Here is a 19,353-nt window from a genome sequence, read left to right on the forward strand (position 1 = left end):
GAAGAGAAGAGAAGAGAAGAGAAGAGAAGAGAAGAGAAGAGAAGAGAGAAGGGAGAAGTGAGATGAGAGGTGAGAAAGAGGCGAGAAATACATTTAAAAGCGTTACTTCCATCTATACATTCATCAGCAGATGTACAAATGTTCAATTTACATCAGCTTGCTTCTTAGTCTCTGCTTTGGTCATTCAACTTCTTTAAAAAGCAAGCTGAAATTCAAATATCTGTTTGTGAGGTTTGCTACTTGATGTGATTTGACATTTTTACTGAGTATTGTTCTACTGCTACAAGGCAGTTTCCCTTTACTGTCCAAACATGTCTTACCAACATGATTTAATTGGCTCTCAACAAAATTACTATGATAATAAAAATTCTCAAAGAACAATGATTGCAAAATTTCCCACAACAATGACTCAGTCGTGAACAAGATCAGACATAAATGCAGTAGAAGAAGAGAGATGTTGAGCAGCTAAAGCTGACTCCTGTCATGAGACACGCAGTAAAACTAATTTTGCCAAAAGACATAAGACTCTTGCATTTACTCTTCTGGAAAGTAACATTAAAATACAATGTCCTGTGAGGCAACTGGGCCAACACAATCATCAGAAAATCATATATGAAAAGAAGATTAAACTCTAAGGAAGATTAAACTCTTCAAAGTGAATAACCTATTGCAAACACCAAACTATGGACGTGATCAGTGAATACCTGGAAGCAAGTGTTCAGAAGCTGAAGGGTGGATCTTCAGTTTAGCTTGCTTAGGTCACGTCACCAATGTAATCTCTGTTTCTCGCTTGTCAAAATCTTTTGTTTCTCCATTTTATCTTTATTGTTGTTCTGGTTTTGGCTGTCACCTTGAAGAGTGAAACACACAGGAACACAGAGCCTGTGGGATCAACCATGGTTGAATATAAATTCCCCTGAAACACCTGCAGTGTGGACACTGCTCCTCAATACCAGGCAGTTTTCTTTACAGATCTGTTCCTATTTGCCTGCACTGTGCTGTGTAGACAGAACTGCTATATCGCTTTTTTCCCGGTGCTGTTCATGTCAAGTGCATTCCCAAATGCCTTATGATGTTCATATGTAAAATAATAATATTGTGGTATAGTAGCTATCAGAGGAATGCAGACTAGAAACAAAAGAAATTATGGTAAAAATCCATCTTAGTGATAAGTAGTAACCCTCAAGTTTCACAGGAAAAGTGAACCACGATGGAGTGCATACACTTCACTACTATCTAAGATACAAATGCAGGGAAGAGCAAGTTGGCAGTACTCTACGTTTTGAGCTCTTTTAACATTGCAGCATTCATCTCTTGGGCTGATTGGGCTCTTTTAACATTGCAGCATTCATCTCTTGGGCTGATTCCCAGTTAGAACTGTAGTGACCAAGACAACCTCTTTAGCTAATGTATTAGTCCAAACTATTCCAGATGCATGAAAAACACTAGGAAAGGAACTCACACCACTGAAATGAATGCTGGGAGTAAAAAAGTATAATGGTGTTACATGCTAGAGAAACAGTTTTTATCTCTTTATATTGCAGCAGATAATTTTCTTTGTCTCAATCCTTTATTCCTGTAAGAGGGCTGGTACCAGGTTGGTAGCCAAAGACTTGCCATTTTTGTGAAGGATAACAAAAAGTCCTTCTACAGATACATCAATAGCAAAAGAAGGGGGAAGGAAAACCTCCATTCTTTATTGGACAGGGGTGGGAATATAGTTATCAAAGATGAGGAAAAGGCTGAGGTATTTAACACCTTCTTTACCTCAGTTTTAAACAGTAGGACAGGTTGTCCTGAGGACAACTGTCTTCTGGAGCTGGTAGGCAGAGATAAGAATGTGAATAGCCCCCCTGTAATCCAGGAGGAAACAGTGACCTGCTGAGCCACTTGGATCCCCCACAAGTCTATGGGACCAGATGGGATCCACCCAAGGGTGATGAGGGAGCTGGCAGGAGAGCTCGCCAAGCCGCTCTCCATCATCTTCTAACAGTCCTGGCTCACTGGGGAGGTCTCAGATGATTGGAAGTTGGCAAATGTCACGCCAATCCACAAAAAGGGCTGGAAGGAGGACCCGGGAAACTACAGGCCCGTCAGCCTGACCTCAGTGCCTGGCAAGGTTATGGAGCAGATCATCCTAAGTGCAATCACACAGCACCTACAGGATGGACAAGAGATCAGACCCAGCCAGCATGGGTTTAGGAGGGGCAGGTCCTGTCTGACCAACCTGATCTCCTTTTATGATCAGGTGACCCGCGTGGTGGATGAGGGGAAGGCTGTGGATGTGGTCTATCTGGACTTCAGCAAAGCCTTTGACACCATCTCCCACAGCATACTCCTGAAAAAAGCTGGCAGCCCACGGCTTGGACAGGGGCACTCTGTGCTGGGTTAGGAACTGGCTGGATGGCTGAGCCCAGAGAGTGGTGGTGAACGGTGCTGCGTCCAGTTGGCGGCCGGTCACTAGTGTTGTCCCCCAGGGATCAGTGTTGGGCCCTGTCCTGTTTAATATCTTTACTGATGATTTAGACGAGGGGATTGAGTCCACCATCAGTAAATTTGCAGATGACACTAAGTTGGGGGGAGTGTCAATCATCTGGAAGGCAGGAGGGCTCTGCAGAGGGACCTGGACAGGCTGGAGAGTTGGACTGATTTCAACGGGATGAAGTTCAACAAGGCCAAGTGCTGGGTCCTGCACTTTGACCACAACCCCATGCAGTGCTACAGACTGGGCAGAGAGTGGCTGGAGAGCAGCCAGGCAGAAAGGGACCTGGGAGTTTGGACTGACAGGAAGCTGAACATGAGCCAGCAGTGTGCCCAGGTGGCCAAGAAGGCCAATGGCATCCTGGCCTGGATCAGGAACAGTGTGGCCAGCAGGACCAGGGAAGTGATTCTTCCCCTGTACTCAGCACTGGTGAGGCCACACCTGGAGTGCTGTGTCCAGTTCTGGGCCCCTCAGTTCAGGAAGGATATTGAGGTGCTGGAGCAGGTCCAGAGAGGGGCAACAAGGCTGATGAAGGGACTCAAGCACAAGTCCTATGAGGAGAGGCTGAGGGAGCTGGGGTTGTTCAGCCTGGAGAAGAGGAAACTCAGGGGAGACCTCCTCACTCTCTACAACTCCCTGAAAGAAGTCGTAGCCAGGTGGGGGTTGGTCTCTTATGCCAGACAAGAGGGCACAATCTTAAGCTCTGCCAAGGAAGGTTTAGGTTGGATATTAGGAAGAAATTCTTTACAGAGAGGTAATTGGGCATTGGAATGGGCTGCCCAGGAAAGTGGTGGATTCTTCGTCCCTGGAGGTTTTTAAGATGAAAACTGAATGTGGCACTTAGTGCCGTGGTCTAGTAATCACAGTGGTAGTGGATCAAAGGTTGGACTTGATGATCTCAGAGGTCCCTTCCAATCTGGCTGATTCTATGATTCTATTATTCTATGACTTCAGTGTCTTAACTTACTCTAGGTAACAGTAAGACTCTTAGGTCAGAGGTTCACCATGCTTAATCTGTACAAGCAGATAGCAAACAAGAAGAGCCTACACTACAGTGTATACTCTAAAGAAGTTGTACTGGTTTGGGTTGGAATATAGTTGCAAGTATGGTGCTATGGTTAGGGTTTGGGATGAAATCAGTGTTGGTAAGTTCAGGGTGTTTTTGTTACTGCTGAGCAGCACTTACACAGAATAAAGGTCTTTTCTGCTCCTCACCCCACCCTACCACTGCAGACTCTGAGGGTGCACAAGGATTTGGGAGGGGAGATGAGTATTTCCGCAAAAGATATGTGATATAATAAGTACAGCCCTCTCCATGACTCGGTGAAAGATGATGAGGAGGATCTCGCATGTGGATTCACAAAGGAAAGAACCTAGTTTTTCTTAGGAAAGAACTAAGGAAAGCCTCTTAATAGGTCAGTTAAGTGCTTTTTGATTAATCAATAAAATGTATCTTCCCAATCCCCCATTCTCATCCTCCACTCCTCTCACTATTTCATCACTTAACTTTAATATCAAGTTTCATTTCAGGGTTTTTTCTTATGATCAAACATACACTAAAAATAGTGTGCAGCTGTGAAGGTAACTCATGCCCTCAAATTCTAGCATTTAGGACTCAACAATACCACTTACAGAAAGATAATGTATGATACAAAAAAGGCAAAGAATGATTGTGTCTGGGAAAATCATATTCATCAAGTGAAAAAGTATACCAAATTAACCTTCTGTTGTAAGAATAGTAATTTGCAGGGTTTCAAACAAAAAATAAAACTACAAGAGAAGTTTGAGTGCTTATTAAAAGGAAAATTTAATTTACCCACTTGGAATGAAAACAAAAAATTATCTTGAGCTGCCTCTGAAACTACGATGATTCTAGATAGACTCAAACTGTGATCTGGAATCGTATCTCAGCAGGTGGGGATGCGAGGCGCTTGTGCATCCCGGCACAGCCAGCCCGCAGCGTGCGCGGCTCGCAGGCGCTGCGGGAACTGGCCTCAGGATGGCAGCATGCGATGGCAGAAAAGCAACAGTATCTAATAACCAGTTCCGACCCGAAACTGCATCCTGGGCTACTGCAAACAAGCGAAATGCAGACTAAACACTGCAGTAACAAACTGCGAAAATCTTCCTCAAATAATTTTAGGATAAAATAGGATTAAAAGGCACCATAATCTCATATCCGGACACAGTGATGTATTCAGTTCTGTTTCTAGACTGCTTTTTCATTTTGTAAGCATTATGGTTTTTGTATTTTCATGTGTTGCGTGTTTGTCTACAATATGCTTCTTAATCGTTGACAGATGAAAAAGGAGCACAAAGTTAGATGGCCAGAATCAAGCTTGGACAGAAAGGAAGTTAAAAAACTAAAGAGGAAGTAAAAAAGGCAGCAGAGAAGGGTACCTTGCTCAGCTTTCAAACTCATCCCTTCTTCATCACAGCTCCGAAGCCCGCCTGCAATCAGGTTTCAAAATTATAGCCTATTTTCCTTCCTAAGGCTAATTTTGCTTTTCCTTTTGAAACCTGAAATCTTTGAAATGGTGCCAGAGATAGCTGTATGTGGAAAGCAAAGATTTCTGCTAGAACCACTCTCTGCTGTCAAGTATTCCCTGTCCTGCTAAGCCATAACCTTGTGTGGGTGGAACAGGCCACAGGATGCAATAGTGCATATTGAGCTGAAGGCATTGTTGTTTAAAGAAAGCACAGAAAATTTGGGGCAGTGGAAAAGTAAAATGTCGCTAGAGATGATAAACTCCTTATAATTCTGAGAAGAAACACCTATACAATCTCAAGAAGATGGGTTTTACTGGAAAAGTGATCTCTACAGACATGACTAGTGTAGAGGAAAAGCTCACTTCGCAGCTAGTTGTGTTCAGCAATACCCTATCCCTCAGAGGCATTTGCAAGACAGGAGTTTCAATGTTAAATTTGTTTGTCCTGGTTATTGTGTACAGCAACTCCTTTGCATTTTGCAGCCTGTGCTGCCATCGTGTGGCATGTAAGGTATTCATTCACTGAAAATTAAAAGCAAAAGCATGCTTTCCATCGTTTCTTTCTTTCTCTTCCATTTGCTGCTGGCCTGGCACTGCCTGACAGGAGAGAGGTTGAAGACGTGAATCCCTTGTTGCACCTTGGAGTTTTCTTCTGCTTCATTATTGGTTTTGTCTTTTGTTTGGAAAAGCAGCAGAAAATCCAGCCTGTCATGCTGATCAACACCTGCCAACTGGTAAAAGGCACAGAAGCTGCTGAGCCTTTGATATTGTTGGTCATTTTCTGCTTCACTGGTCAGCCTTACAAACTAGCAACCAGACGTTAGTGAAAAGAAAATTTCGGTCTCCTACTTAATCATCTTTTTTTTTCCTTTCACCTATGATGAAGGAAAATTATGTCTTTATTTGGTAATAAGAGTTTCACTTTCTACCCCAGTTTACATAAAGAGTGTGTTCTTTTCACTGTTATCATAAAAGAAATCGGAAAAAAGTCCTCTATTGACCCTCTCTCTCCATGCCCAAACTACAGAAGAGATTTGCCTACAGTGTTTTGCCTCTGCCTCAGTAGAACTAAAATGGGAGGACTTCATATTTGTTGAAAAATAGCCATCTAAGGAAACCATTTCTAGAGGATTTTAGTAATTCATTCCAACTCTGACCACCATACTAACACATTTCCATCATCTGTTTTCTATCCTACCATGTTCCATGCGTATTGCTAAGTACAAAATTAAATGCAAATCCTACTAAACGCAGGGAGAAGATCACATACATTACAGAAAGCCTTGGATCGTATCTCCTGTGGTCAGGCAGTTTCTCTGCTGGTTAGACAGCAGAAGTTGCTAAAATTAATTTCTTAACTGTAAAAAAAGAAAACCCAAACCATACATGGAGCATGGGCTGTGATCAATCTGCCAAAAGTCATATAAACAAACAGCTTTTGTTGTTCTACTGAAGCAATAATTAAATACCCAAACACTGTTTAAACCCACAAAATTTCTAAACACCATTGAGTACCCAACTACAGAACAAAACTCAGCTTTATTTTGTGTAGTTTTATAAATATGATGACATATGGTTACACTTTACATCTGGAGCCTGCAGAGCCTCCCATGTGCTCAGTAAACTGGCTCTTCTGGGATTCTGGTTCGAAACATGTAATATTTTCACTCACACATTTCCCTTTCACCTAACACTGATGAAAGAACTTTTCCAGGGAAGGAAAGAAAACAAAACAAACCAGAACAGAAATCCTACTGCCCTTGGGGACACAGTTAAAGGAGCTATTGTGTTGCTATTTTGCTTTTTTCTTTTTTTTTCTTTTCTCCTGTCCATTATTAGGTGACACTTGGCTCCAGTGAACTGTTTCTCCAGGCAAACTTTGTTTTTTGCTATCAACAAGACTACTGAATGATACCAGATGCTACTTCACCTAAAACCACTTTCATGTCATGTTTCAATTAAAATTAATTTTATTAGCTAAGGATTAGCTCCAGTAAAGAACTAAGACTCCTTTGAAAGTAGAAATTACAATGACCTTCTATTTGCCTTATTTACAGAATAGGGTCAGGATCCCACTCCTTGCATAGTGTCAGAGACTGAAATAGTTAATGATTTATGCATTCTAGGATTGCCAAGGGACTTTTGCAGGCTTTTGACTTTTGCATTATGCCTCTGATGGGCAGTTGGGCCCATCCCTCCCTTCAGAGCTGAAGGTGTTGAACCCTAAAAAGGCAAGAAGATACCTCAGATGGGCAGCTGGGCCCACCTCCCTCTCTGCCAATCTTAAAAAGGCGGGAACCAGGCCAGACCCGGAAGCTCTGTGCAAGCCCAGGGAGAGGCTGGAGGCTTGAGACATGGCCTGTGACACTGATCATGGATATAATAACTCACAGCTCCTTGGAGTGTGGGGGTTTTTCCTTCTCCCCCACCGCCTGTGGATCAAGACCACTGCTCTCAAGATTACCAAGCTACATTCCTGGATCCACTGAGTGATCACTGCTCTCAAGGTTGCCAAGCTGCATCGCGGGATGCAGTGGGCAGTGACTATATACATTTCTTTTTCACTCTCATCTTTTCTTTAATCTTATCCTGTTTTCTCTCCCCTGTGCATTTCCCCCCCGCCAAAGGTTATCTTTATGTTGCATCGTTATGCGACAACACCCAAAACGCTGGCTTACCTGATGATGCAAAATTGTTAAAATAAATTTTGGCAATATATGTTTTCAGACACCGATTATTTAGTGTCGTTTCGCTTTAATCCACCCCAAGGGAAGTATTGATAAAAAACCTGAGTTACCCCCCTCCCCTTTTCCTGGGGTGGGTCGTAACACATAGGTGTCCACCTTCTCCAAAACCCTGGTTGTTGCATGAAGGAAAAACAGAGAGTGCTCTCCTGGGGAACAGGAGAGTCCTCATTGATTTGATCCACATCTTCCACTGACAATTCTACTGAATTGTTCCCTGGGTCATTCTTTCCTTCTGCTGAAACTGATCTGCAATGAACACAAAGTAAAAGGAGTTGTGTGCCTAGAGAAAAAAATTCTGTGCAGCATTTTTGCTGACTTGGTCTAGCTTGTATATTTGGTCCTCCATACAGGGTGTTTTATTTACATATCGCAATGGCTGGAATGGATGATGGAATCACCCATGGGTGCATGGATGTACACAGGAACCTCACAACACTTCATTGTTCTGAGATGTAGGACAGGCTGCTGTTTCATAGGAATTGACACATAACCTTCTTCTTACCTTTCTTTCCATGATGATCTGATTTCCATGGTAGGGAGACTTTGAACCACGGCTCATGTTAAAGCTGCAGAATACTTCGACCAAAACCTGACCTGAGTAAGTAGCAGACCAAGGCCTTGATTGGTTTCTAATTCTACATGGTAGGAGCCAAAAAAATAAGCACTGCAATGTCTCACCTGTAAATGCCTGCATTGGATTAAGTCTTTGAACAATTCCATAGGGTTAAAACTTGTGTGAGGGAAAGGCAGTCAGACTACAACTCTTACTATCTGACTATTGTAGGGACTTTTGTCTTCTAGCTCTAGCTCTATCTAAAACTTGAGGTCCACTGAAATAAAATTTCTGTCTGTAGTTGTCAAGAAATAAGAAAACAAAGGCAAGGAAAAAAAAGGTTTCTTGGTAATACCTTCATTGTCTTAATATTAAGGTCTTGTGGGAAATTCTCGTGTATTTCCTAATGGACCTCAGCAAGAAGAAAATATGGCCCCAGAAGTTATCTTCTACATGTTAGAAAGGTTCAGCTGAGCAGAAGTGACTATATCTGTTGTACACTGGAACTTGTGAATTAGCTCTTGCAAAGGTTTTTCTTGACTTCACGTATTATCTCTTGACAAATTTTCTTATCTTTCCAATAGATGCTGAATGTAATAAACATGTTAACAGCTTGAGTGTAAAAATGTGGTCACACTATCAGTTGTAAATACTTAGTTATGATCATAATTTCAAGGTGTGTTTGACTTCCTTCTGCAAGAAAAATACACTATCTGTGTAAAAAAATTGATGTGAAATGAAAGGAGTAAACAACAGCTTGCAAAATAAATATCATGAAGTAATTCCCCATCAAAGCTTCAGTAATTACTCCATGGAGTAGGCTGCCTTTAATACAACAATTAATTAATTTTTCCAAATGAATTATGCAAGCCAATATTTTTCTTCATTAATGTTTTGTTGGAGTCATTAAGTTCCATTAATGAATAACAAAGAAGCAATTGGAATTTTATTCTAGCTGATGTGTGCTAATGTGCTTAACTTGAACTAAATGTGTTTCCAGTATGTAATCAAATTTGAATCAATCAAATCAATTTACCACTGAAAGTCCTTTTGGAGCTGCAGCTGTTTTATATGGATGTCTCTTCTCAGAGAAGAATACAGACAAAACCCAAAAGACTACATGGCTCTGAAACGTATAACATTGTAATTAGGAACCAATCTGTCTTATTTTTGTTAGGAGGATACTGTTTTCCCCACTTCAATCTCCATTATAAGTCAAAGTGGCTAAATTATTTCCTAGGAATAAATTATCTAATGAATTTAGATTTCATAAAGCTTTGGAAGCTTTATGAATTCTAGCTGATTTCTTGCCTTTTAAAAAATTATTTTTCACAAAATGGAGTGAATAAATCAGCTCTTGAAGTAATTGGAACTTAGGCAGCCTATATATTTTTGCCTACACGTTATTGTTTTCAGGAATAGCCAATTAATTTAAAAATTTATCAACAATGAGCAGTGCATATTATTGTTGCTGACAGTTTTCATGAATGCCTTTCTTCACGCAGCTCTAAGGAAGGATACTAAAATTACCTAATCAGAAGATTTTACAGACAAGAAGTTTTCAGACTTTTATTGGAGGTGCACAGTGATAAAACAAGATGCAATGGACACAAATTGGAAAGCAGGAAATTATATTTTTTAAATTATTATTATTATTATTATTATTTAAAACATACCAAAAAACCCCCAACCAACAAACCAGCTCATGATGTGGTCAAACATGGGGGTGCCAAGAGAGGCTGGGAATCTTAAATATGCTGAAGGGGCAACTGGACATCACCCTTAGCAACTTGACCTGATTTGACCAGCTTTGAACAGAGATTGGAACGGGCCTTCAGAAATCCCTTCCAACTTAATTATTCAGTGATTATAAAATTTGTTTAAACAAACGTGTTCACCGGCAATCTAATGCAAACAAAGTGGAACTGATAATATTGATACTACAGGCTTGTCTTTGTTAAAAATAAGATATCTTGACAACCCTACAGACTAGAAGTTGCAAAAGTACAGAAATATCTGAACTTTATATCATTACCTCTTCTAAGACACCTTAGATTTACCGAAGGAACCCCTATAAAAAAAGTAAAAATATGACATTTGCAAGACATCTCTGGAGAAATGGTGAAAAATCTTCTCAAAAGCTGTCATACTACATTTTTTGCTTATGGACATCCTTTCCCTTCAGGGAAAAAAGTATTTCAAATTTTCTCCACATTTTCTTGTGAACAAGTTTTATAATAGGAGTCTAAGTGAGGTCTTCAATCATACCTCCAAAACTTACTTTCAAAGAAAATCTGTGTTGCTATCAAACCTTATCTAAATAAGTTTGTCACAGTCATACTGGTTCTGTAAAAAGATTTCCAATAGACCTTGTTAAAGGGTACTTCGTACTGTAAGTACAGGACAAGAGGATATAGCCCCAAGCTGTGCTAGGGGAGGTTCCTGTCGGACACCAGGAAGAATTTCTTCACTGACACGGTGGTCAGGCATTGGAACAGAATGCCCAGGGAGGTCATGTAATCACTGTGCCTGAAGGTGTTTGGGAAACGACCGGTCATAGCACTTAGTGCCATCGTCCTGTTGACATGGTGGTGTTCAATGAAGGTTGGACTCAGTGATCTTGGAGGTCTTTTCCAATCTTAATGATTCTGTGATACAAGTTTTTTTACTTACAAAATATACAAAACCACCCAAGTACACTTGACAAATAATTGATTAGAAAATTACCTGTGTGCTTCTCCATTTAAAAGAGATCTTTTCTGAACAAAACTGTTTGTGACTTCTTCCTGTCCTGTTTGGAAAGAAATATTATAATAAATCTTAACCCCCCCCAAAAAATGTTAATTCCAAATGCTGTCAAATAGTATGTGAGTGTAAAATATTATATTGCTAATGTTGTATAACATTCCTTCACTGGTTGTGTTGGACAGTTATGGAAAGCTGAGACAAAGGTCTTTGCAGACATATCTTAAAACAGCCGTGGAGAGACCTTGCACAATTCTTTGGAAATATATATGAGGATAGAAAGAGAAAATCCTGATTCAGGATTCCTGCAATGCTTCAGAACACTGTTACTGTTTGCAGGCTTTTAGAGAGGCACATGAGGAGAACAAAACGTAGTCTAATACTTAGCTTTCCATAACAATCCCAGGCATAATCAGGTTAAAAGGAAAGACTAGGGAACACAGTAGAAATGAAAGCTATAGAATGTGCTTTCTCAATTATTTTCTATGCCTAAAAGTACTGATGTTCTCTTTTTCACTATCTGATACTATTTATTTATGGCATTCAGAAGGATAAAGTATCAAATTTCTTTCCCCTGGAGATGTGAGCAGAATCTAAACAATTGATTGTATCTATGTCTTGAAAGGGAGAAAGCGATTATATAGAGCCGTGCTTTACAGATTGATGGCAGACTGGCAAATGAGAAAAGAAAAATATAACTGAGAACAGAAATAGCTGCACCGAAGAACACTATAAATAACATCCCTTGTTTCTGAATTTGCCTGATGTTATAAAGCTAGGTTATAGGGTTGTATGCTATTAAAAGACTTAATATTAAGAAAACAGTTTATACTTTCAGATCCCTTAGGTGACTTTACCTTGAATCAAGCTGTATGTTAATAAGTTTTTTTTATTAGTTTGGACTAATCAAGCAGTATTATTGCATTTCCTGTTGCATAAATGTGACTATAACTGCCAGATATACTACGGTATCTGTTGGTAATAGTTATATATCAGAGTTTAAAATTAGTTCTAATCCTAAAGCAGTGATAAGGAAAATTAGATTTTCTAATAAATTATCCTTTGGCATATGTTTGTTGATGATTAATACACAGAGATCATAATGAATTGAATCAGTGCTATAATCTGAAACTTGGATTACTGTTGGAGATAGACTTTGACCAACCAAGGTCCATCAACTTAAATGGACTTTCAAGATAGCCTAGACTACCCAGAGTCTGGCAAGTCTGCCAGTGTAAAACTAGAGAAAAACCTTCATTCTTCCAGCTGATCCATCTGCTGGAATACGTTCAAGCATTAACTAAAGCTTTGGGGAGCCTTGGATGAAATACAGGTCATGAAGAGAGTGTAAAGCAAAATCTCACCACATGCAAAGTTAGTTGAAGTTCTAAGAAAAAGATTTCCGCCCCAGTTCAGTCCTGTATGCTAGCATATAACACTCGAGTATAGTTTTCATGTTCAAATAGCAATACTTTCTTGCCCTTAGGTGGGAAAGTATCCCCCTGAGATATAAAGAGGTTTGAATTCCCTTCTTCTGGCAGCAGGAACTCCATTACTGAACCTGTAGGCAGAGTCCCCTTCGAGGTCTACAGTTTGCTCACTGTAAGCAAGATCTAGAGCAAGCTGAATATATTTTCTTTTCTTTTTGCTTTCTCAAGTACCTTTTGAGGACATTTCTTTCACTCATGTCCATCAGACACAAGTCAAAAGATGCCATATTTAAGCACCTTCTTTGTTAAATCACATGACTTTAGTTCTCTAATCCTAGAGGAAGAGTAATCAGTATTATATAAAGGTGTTCTGTTTGAAACTGTGAACAGAGACCTTCAACTCATTAGTGCATTGTAAAGGAATAGTGGCTAGTCACTCACATGTTACTCTACTGTTGCTGCAAGAGTGGGAAGAGCACATCAAATATGTAAGACAGTGAGGATAATTCCCAGCTTTATCCATTGCCTGTCTCTACCTGAGGCAAATGTGCATCGAATCTGACAAGTGATCAGTTTGCTATTCAAACTGAAAGAACTTTATTCAAAACTCTTTACAGATTTACTGATAGCTAAAAAATCTCCCCTCATGTGAAGGTAACAAGGCAAGGAAAAAAAAAGGAATTTAAATTTATTTAGATTTGCATTGCAACTATGATGATGGCAAACAAGACTATTTGTATGCTTATGAAAGCAATGCTCAGGCTAGAGAACAAAAGAAAAGCTTCCTATGTGCTTCCCAAACCAACAGTCCGCAAAGAAATGTGAACAATTCATCTGAATCTGACTGAGTCAGTGTAGGTCCTGGGAAGAGGTGAGTCATCATGAAAATGTCTAAGAGTAATGAGGAAAATATAATTCGAAGTCAAAGTAGTTGCTGTTTCTTCATGATGTGTGTGTGTGTGGGCATCCAAGACAAATGAAATACAGGAAGTGTTGAAGGAGTATAAGTTAACAAAAAATGTTTCCTTATATTATTACATCAAGTACCAATTACTTTGGGAATCTCCTTTTAGAGAGGCTGCAAAAGCACAGAGGAAATCACACAATAATTTCTCAGGCTTTCCAAAGCAATGTTTGCTGTTTCCCCCAGATGTGAAGCTCTCAGTTTGCAGCCAGTTTGGATATCACTTCATACATGATGGAAAAGTTTGTACAAGAACAAAGTCATATTAGGGGCTGAAGTACCTGTTTCAAAATTGACTAAGAAAATGCTTTCCTAAAGCAAGGAAAATACAAAGAAGAAAGATTTGGTAATTAAATGTTTCCACTTACTCAGATGCTGAAAAGTGGGTAGAGCAGGGAAGCATGTTAACACAACTAAGTATTTTAACAATTAGAAATATCAGGAAAAAAAAATGAAGGATGATTTTGTAGGAGAAGAATAATTCCTTCCACTGAATTAAAGTTAACAACTCACTATGTGTAAGGGGACTGTATAGACTATATCGTAAAGACTGTAAAGATTATAGTCTTTATAGTACTAGGCCAGCTTGCTTATAATGATCTGAATAATCTGAATAATATTTACATTACTCAGTTAAATCACAAGCAAAGAGTTAGACTCTGACAACATGCAAAAAGTTGATTATGAATATGTGACCTTCTGAATGGTAAGACCACTTGGGCCTGATTTGACACCAGCTTGTACCCTGGGAGGCATTCACACTTCTGACTGTGGCCTAGATTTGGAAGTTAGTCTTGTACTCAATAGAAACGGAGAGTTCCAGAGGACAACTCAGAGCAGGGTTTTAACTCTTGTGCTCTGCAAAAGCCTCTCTTTCTTCATGGAGAACATGAGAGCTCAAGTCAACTTTTTTTACTGTGAGTACTGCTACATTTTCTTGTGACCTACCCTGTGCTATGCAGAAACACATCAAGGAAAGAAGACCAAGAGATGAGTGAGAGCAGAAACAAAGTGTGCAACAGCTTGGAGCTTTGTTCTGCATTTTACTCCTGTATTTTAAAGCCACAGTTTATCAAAACCCTCAAGAAGCTTGTGAATACAATGGACTGATTCCTCAGGACCATGGGAGAAACAAACAAAAGGAATCCTTATATGACTATTCTTCACTGTCTTGCCAGGATGTACTCTGAATTATGTTTGGAATGAGCAGCCTGATGTAACTTAAAAGTTGCCCTGGCTTTAACTGAAGGTCCCTTCCAACCTATTTTTTCTGTGATTTCGATGAAAGTGTTATTTTCATATTTCAGTGTACTTCTCCCTTTTATCACATACTATTAACACTGAATCCTGTGGTACACTCACTTCCACAGTTTCCGCTCCTATTAAACAAGTGGCAACCTAGACTTCTCTCCATCTTCTCCATTTGAAAATATACCATTACTAACAATACATTTACGAAGACTGGCTTAATTACAGAATAAGGTGCTGAGTGGAAACAAGTGCTAACCATCAGGAAGTCTGAAGTGTCTTGCATTTAATTTACTGACTAGAGTCAGCATATGGACTCAAGCTGTGATAAGTCATTGAACCTGTTTTGGTGATGACAAGTGTTTCAAGTGCTGTAAAACCCATTGTGGTACTCCCATTTACTACCAGGACTTTACTTGATCTCTTTGCTCTTTATAGAGCAAAGTAAATCACAGTGAAGGATAATCCTATTTTTCAGCTTTTAACACATTGGGAATATAGAAACCTGTTGAATCACTCAAAACCTCTGCATTCTGCTGCGTAACTGCTATCCACTTGACAGAATGCGTAGGATTCTCTGTACTTCTCTGTTTTGCAGCTCCAGTCCCACTGTTGCTGGTGGAGTTAAATAACAGCAATGACAGCACGAGAAAATAATAACTCCTTGTCTCAAAAAGTATTTGAAATACGTGATATTTTTTATGTCTAGCCTCTTCCTTCCACCTCCTCAGACACAGGAGAACAAAACCCTTGGCCATGTCCTACTTTTCAATAGAATTTTACAGCTGTCTGGCAGCACCTCATCTGGATTAGGCTTGTGGGTTACTTGAAGAAATACTTCCCAGAAAAAGTAGAATTCTGGAGTACTTCTTTACAGTTTCCACTGTAAGAGCATTTGTAGATTTGAAAAGCAAACCCAGAGAATGTTCATTCTATTGACAGACTTAAGAAAGTTACTGTATTCCTAAGCAGTCTCACAGTAAAAAGAAGCATTTAATCTTGTCTCTCTGGTTGGAAGCACAGAAGGCAAAGATCACTGGTTGAGATAATAACAATTTACTGGAAACAGCAATGAGATAAGTAAACAAATAGTAACAGCAATAATAATAATAACAGAAGTGTACAAAGAGATGGTGATTTACATGTAAAATGTTCACCAAGCCTGGGCCAATGAAAACCAATGGTGGACAGACCTTCCACTTGCCATACTTTTCCACTACTGGAAAGGAATACCCTTCTTCCTGGGAGAGAGGAAGGGTCCCTTTCCCCAGCCCCTGACAATGGTGTAAGATGGTATTGAATAATATAAACATCTTGGCCATGCCCACATAGCTCCAGGCTCCACCCTCTCATGACTACTGCTAGAAATTACCCCTGGCTTTGGCCAAAACCAGGGTAATAAAGATAGAGCAGTAAAAAAATATCACAAAATTAGTTGTTAGATCCTTGATCCAGATCTAGCTTGCATACTGTTTACTGAATAAATGAGTGAAATATCACCATTCCTTGGGGAGCTTACCATTAGTCCTCAGGGTACTGTTCAGAATATGAATTATTCTCTCCTCTGCCCTGTCAGTGAGTTGAATGCTCTGTACTTATTTTACAATGCACAGAACAGCCTCAACCTAAGAATCTTTGCTGGAAGTCATAGGCTGCAGAAACATCATGGACAGTTTTTGTATACCTATCTCTTCTATCGTCCTATTTCGCCTATTGTATTTCTTATTGTCCAATGTGGTGACTGTTGTGAAACAGTATGACAGGTTTCCTGCCATCCATACATGTAGATAAGATCCTTAAGATAAAAATACAAAAACACAAAACACCTCAACCAGTCATGATTTTGTGGGGAGTTGTTTTGGTGTTGAATTTTTTTTTGATGGGTGAAACATATCCTGCTGCATTTGTACGTTGGCTGACTATTTTTCCATCAGGTTGTAGTGGTTGCTACAGTCATTTCCAAGAATTAACCCTGTAATGTCACAGGGAGACCAAGAGCAGCACTAAACTCTGTTCAGCATTGCAGAAAACATATCTCAGAGGTCATTTGATACCCAGTAAGGAGTCAGCCTCTCTCCTGGTTCAGGAACTGCTCAGACTAAGGTCACAGATTTTATTTTGCAGCAATCTAGCATACTTAATGCATGTTGACTTTGAAGGCCTGCCTGAAATGCAAGGTTCTTCATGTCCTTAGTTCATTTACTGACGTTGAGAACTTATTGTGAAAAGTTTTCATTTTATTCATGTAAACACATAATTAGGAAAAGAAAGCCAAAACAAACAAATATTTCTACCATCACAGTACCTTACTCAGTAGGGTAGAACTTTGAAATCCTTTTAATTCATTGTCATGAAAAACAAATAGCTCTTAAACCTGTTCTCCTAACAGTTGCATGTCTTCCTTGACATATGTGAACAGAGAACAGAAACCTAGATAATAAACCAATAAATAAATGTAAAATCTTATTTATTAATTTTAGTAAAGTGCTAGTAAACTATTGACTGCACCATTATTGATGTCTGGTTCACAGAATAATAGATGAACAATACAAGCATTGTATATCATCTTTATTCATGCACTTGATTTTTCCCTTGCTCTCCTTTGAAAAGTACATAGTACTCATTTTTTTTAAAATTAATTCCCTCCACACATTCCCTGTACTTTGCCTAATCACTTCTGAAAAAATAAGAATGCAATTTAAAATACAGCCTTCTTTAGAAGTTTACTTTTTATGGGCAGGTAAATATGAATTCTATATATAATTTAACAGTAGACATTCATATTAGGAGTCTATTACAAATCCATTGAAAACCAGAAGAATAGAATCATATATAAGAGGAATAACAGTGTTACTTTACCACAACCCCAGAAAACAGGGTTGAAAGTTCTGTGGGGAGAATATTCAATGGTGTCTTCATTTTACAGGTGTCAGTAACACACACCAAAGAAGCAATGCATACCTGCAATTTCACATGATTGAAACGCTTCTTCAGGAAAAGCACAGACTTCACATTCCCTCCAGAAACAATGAAACTGTTGGTGGAAACATTTAAAGAAACTCATAGGAAAAATAGCTGCATGATGCTATTAAAACTGAAAGCTGATGCTCACATGAGTGAATGAGATTCATTGTGCTACGTCATTAATCTTTATGAGCAAAATTATTTCAAAATTCTATGGGGAGAGGAAAGCAATTACTTAATGATGTATAAAAATATTCCAATAGATGTTTCAGAAAGCACTGCACATAAACCTGTCTGCATAAAGCTCTTGGATGTTACAAACAGCCCAGCCCACAGCATACTTGTAAACTGTAGGAGTTATTTTTTTAATTTTTAACTCTGTCCCAGTCACTGTTTAACATTCCACGTTCATGTACTATCTACATTGTTAAATTATCCACAACTCCAGAGCAGTCAGGCAGTACTCAAATTAAGCCACAGTAATTAGTTTTCAATCACTGAATATTCACAGCTCAATTAAATTATTTACAGAGATGTAGACAATTCTGCAGCAAAGACAAACATTTCTACTGACACTCCCCCAAACCATTAAATAAATATAGCCTGTTGTGAAGATAAAACAGAACTTGGAAGTCTCTTCTATAAAGAAGCTTTTTCTGCCTTTCCTATTTCACTTTAGAGGTCAATTCTCTATAAGTTTGGTTGTGCCTACTTATACCTTTACGATAAAAGGGATTTTGTTAGAGTGGTGAGGTGAAAGGAGGAACTACCAAAAAAACCCTGAAACCACCAATGCCTTTAAAGAGGATTTTTTTTCAGTCTGCCAATTTATTTCTTGTTAAACAATTTTGGTAGCAAAAATAAAAAGCACACCATGCATTTATAATTGGAAGAATCAATCAGAGTGACTCAATACAATCTTCTGAACAAGACAGAAGATAGAGCAATATTGCTCCACTGGACAGCAATCCTTCTATTTGATTGCATTGCCCAAGCTCAAAGGAAAATCAGAAAAAAAATATTTTTGGCGAAAGAACAATACTAAGGTCAATGCATGCATGTTGTTTTCCATTTGGTGGCTGCTGAAAAGTACAAGGACACAAGTAACTGAGGTGTTCAGAGCTAGTAGTATTTAAAGCAGTACTGAAAAAAGAATTCTACCTGAATTTTTTTTCTGAGACCACCAAAAATATTCATTTCAGACAAACAAGAAGGCAGTAGAAGAATCAGCCCTATTCCAGCTCAAGTTCACCAGTGCTAATAAAGCTAGGTCCAAACAAAGTAGGAATTTAATTTAATTTTTGTTCTCATTTTCCCGTTTCATGGACTCTTATATACTGTCACCAGAGATCTGTCCTCATTGGAGAATGACAATTATCAACTCAGTTCTTCAGAGCTACCTGGCTGTATTAGTACATGTGATACTCTGCAAAGGGTTACAGTGTAGATATATCCAAAATACCAGAGTCTGAGCCCAATAGCCAACAAGGCAGCAGTGCATGTATATGAAGAGCAGTAGCACTTCTCCAGCTGAATTGTCCAGACCAGAAAGTCAGGATTTGTGTCCCACTGTCCACTGATCACTCAGTACCAAGTGCCATGCAGCAGCCCAAAGAAGAACTTCCTTGTTGAACAGGTAACTAATACAGGAACAGTTTTAAAACCACACACCATGCAGCTACTGACACTGAGCAGTTATGAAAGTGAAGACAAACCCCCACAAAATGAAGC

Source organism: Neopelma chrysocephalum, unplaced genomic scaffold, assembly GCF_003984885.1.
Source record: "Neopelma chrysocephalum unplaced genomic scaffold, ASM398488v2 Primary Assembly neopelma1_22, whole genome shotgun sequence".
Taxonomy (NCBI): Eukaryota; Metazoa; Chordata; class Aves; order Passeriformes; family Pipridae; genus Neopelma; species Neopelma chrysocephalum.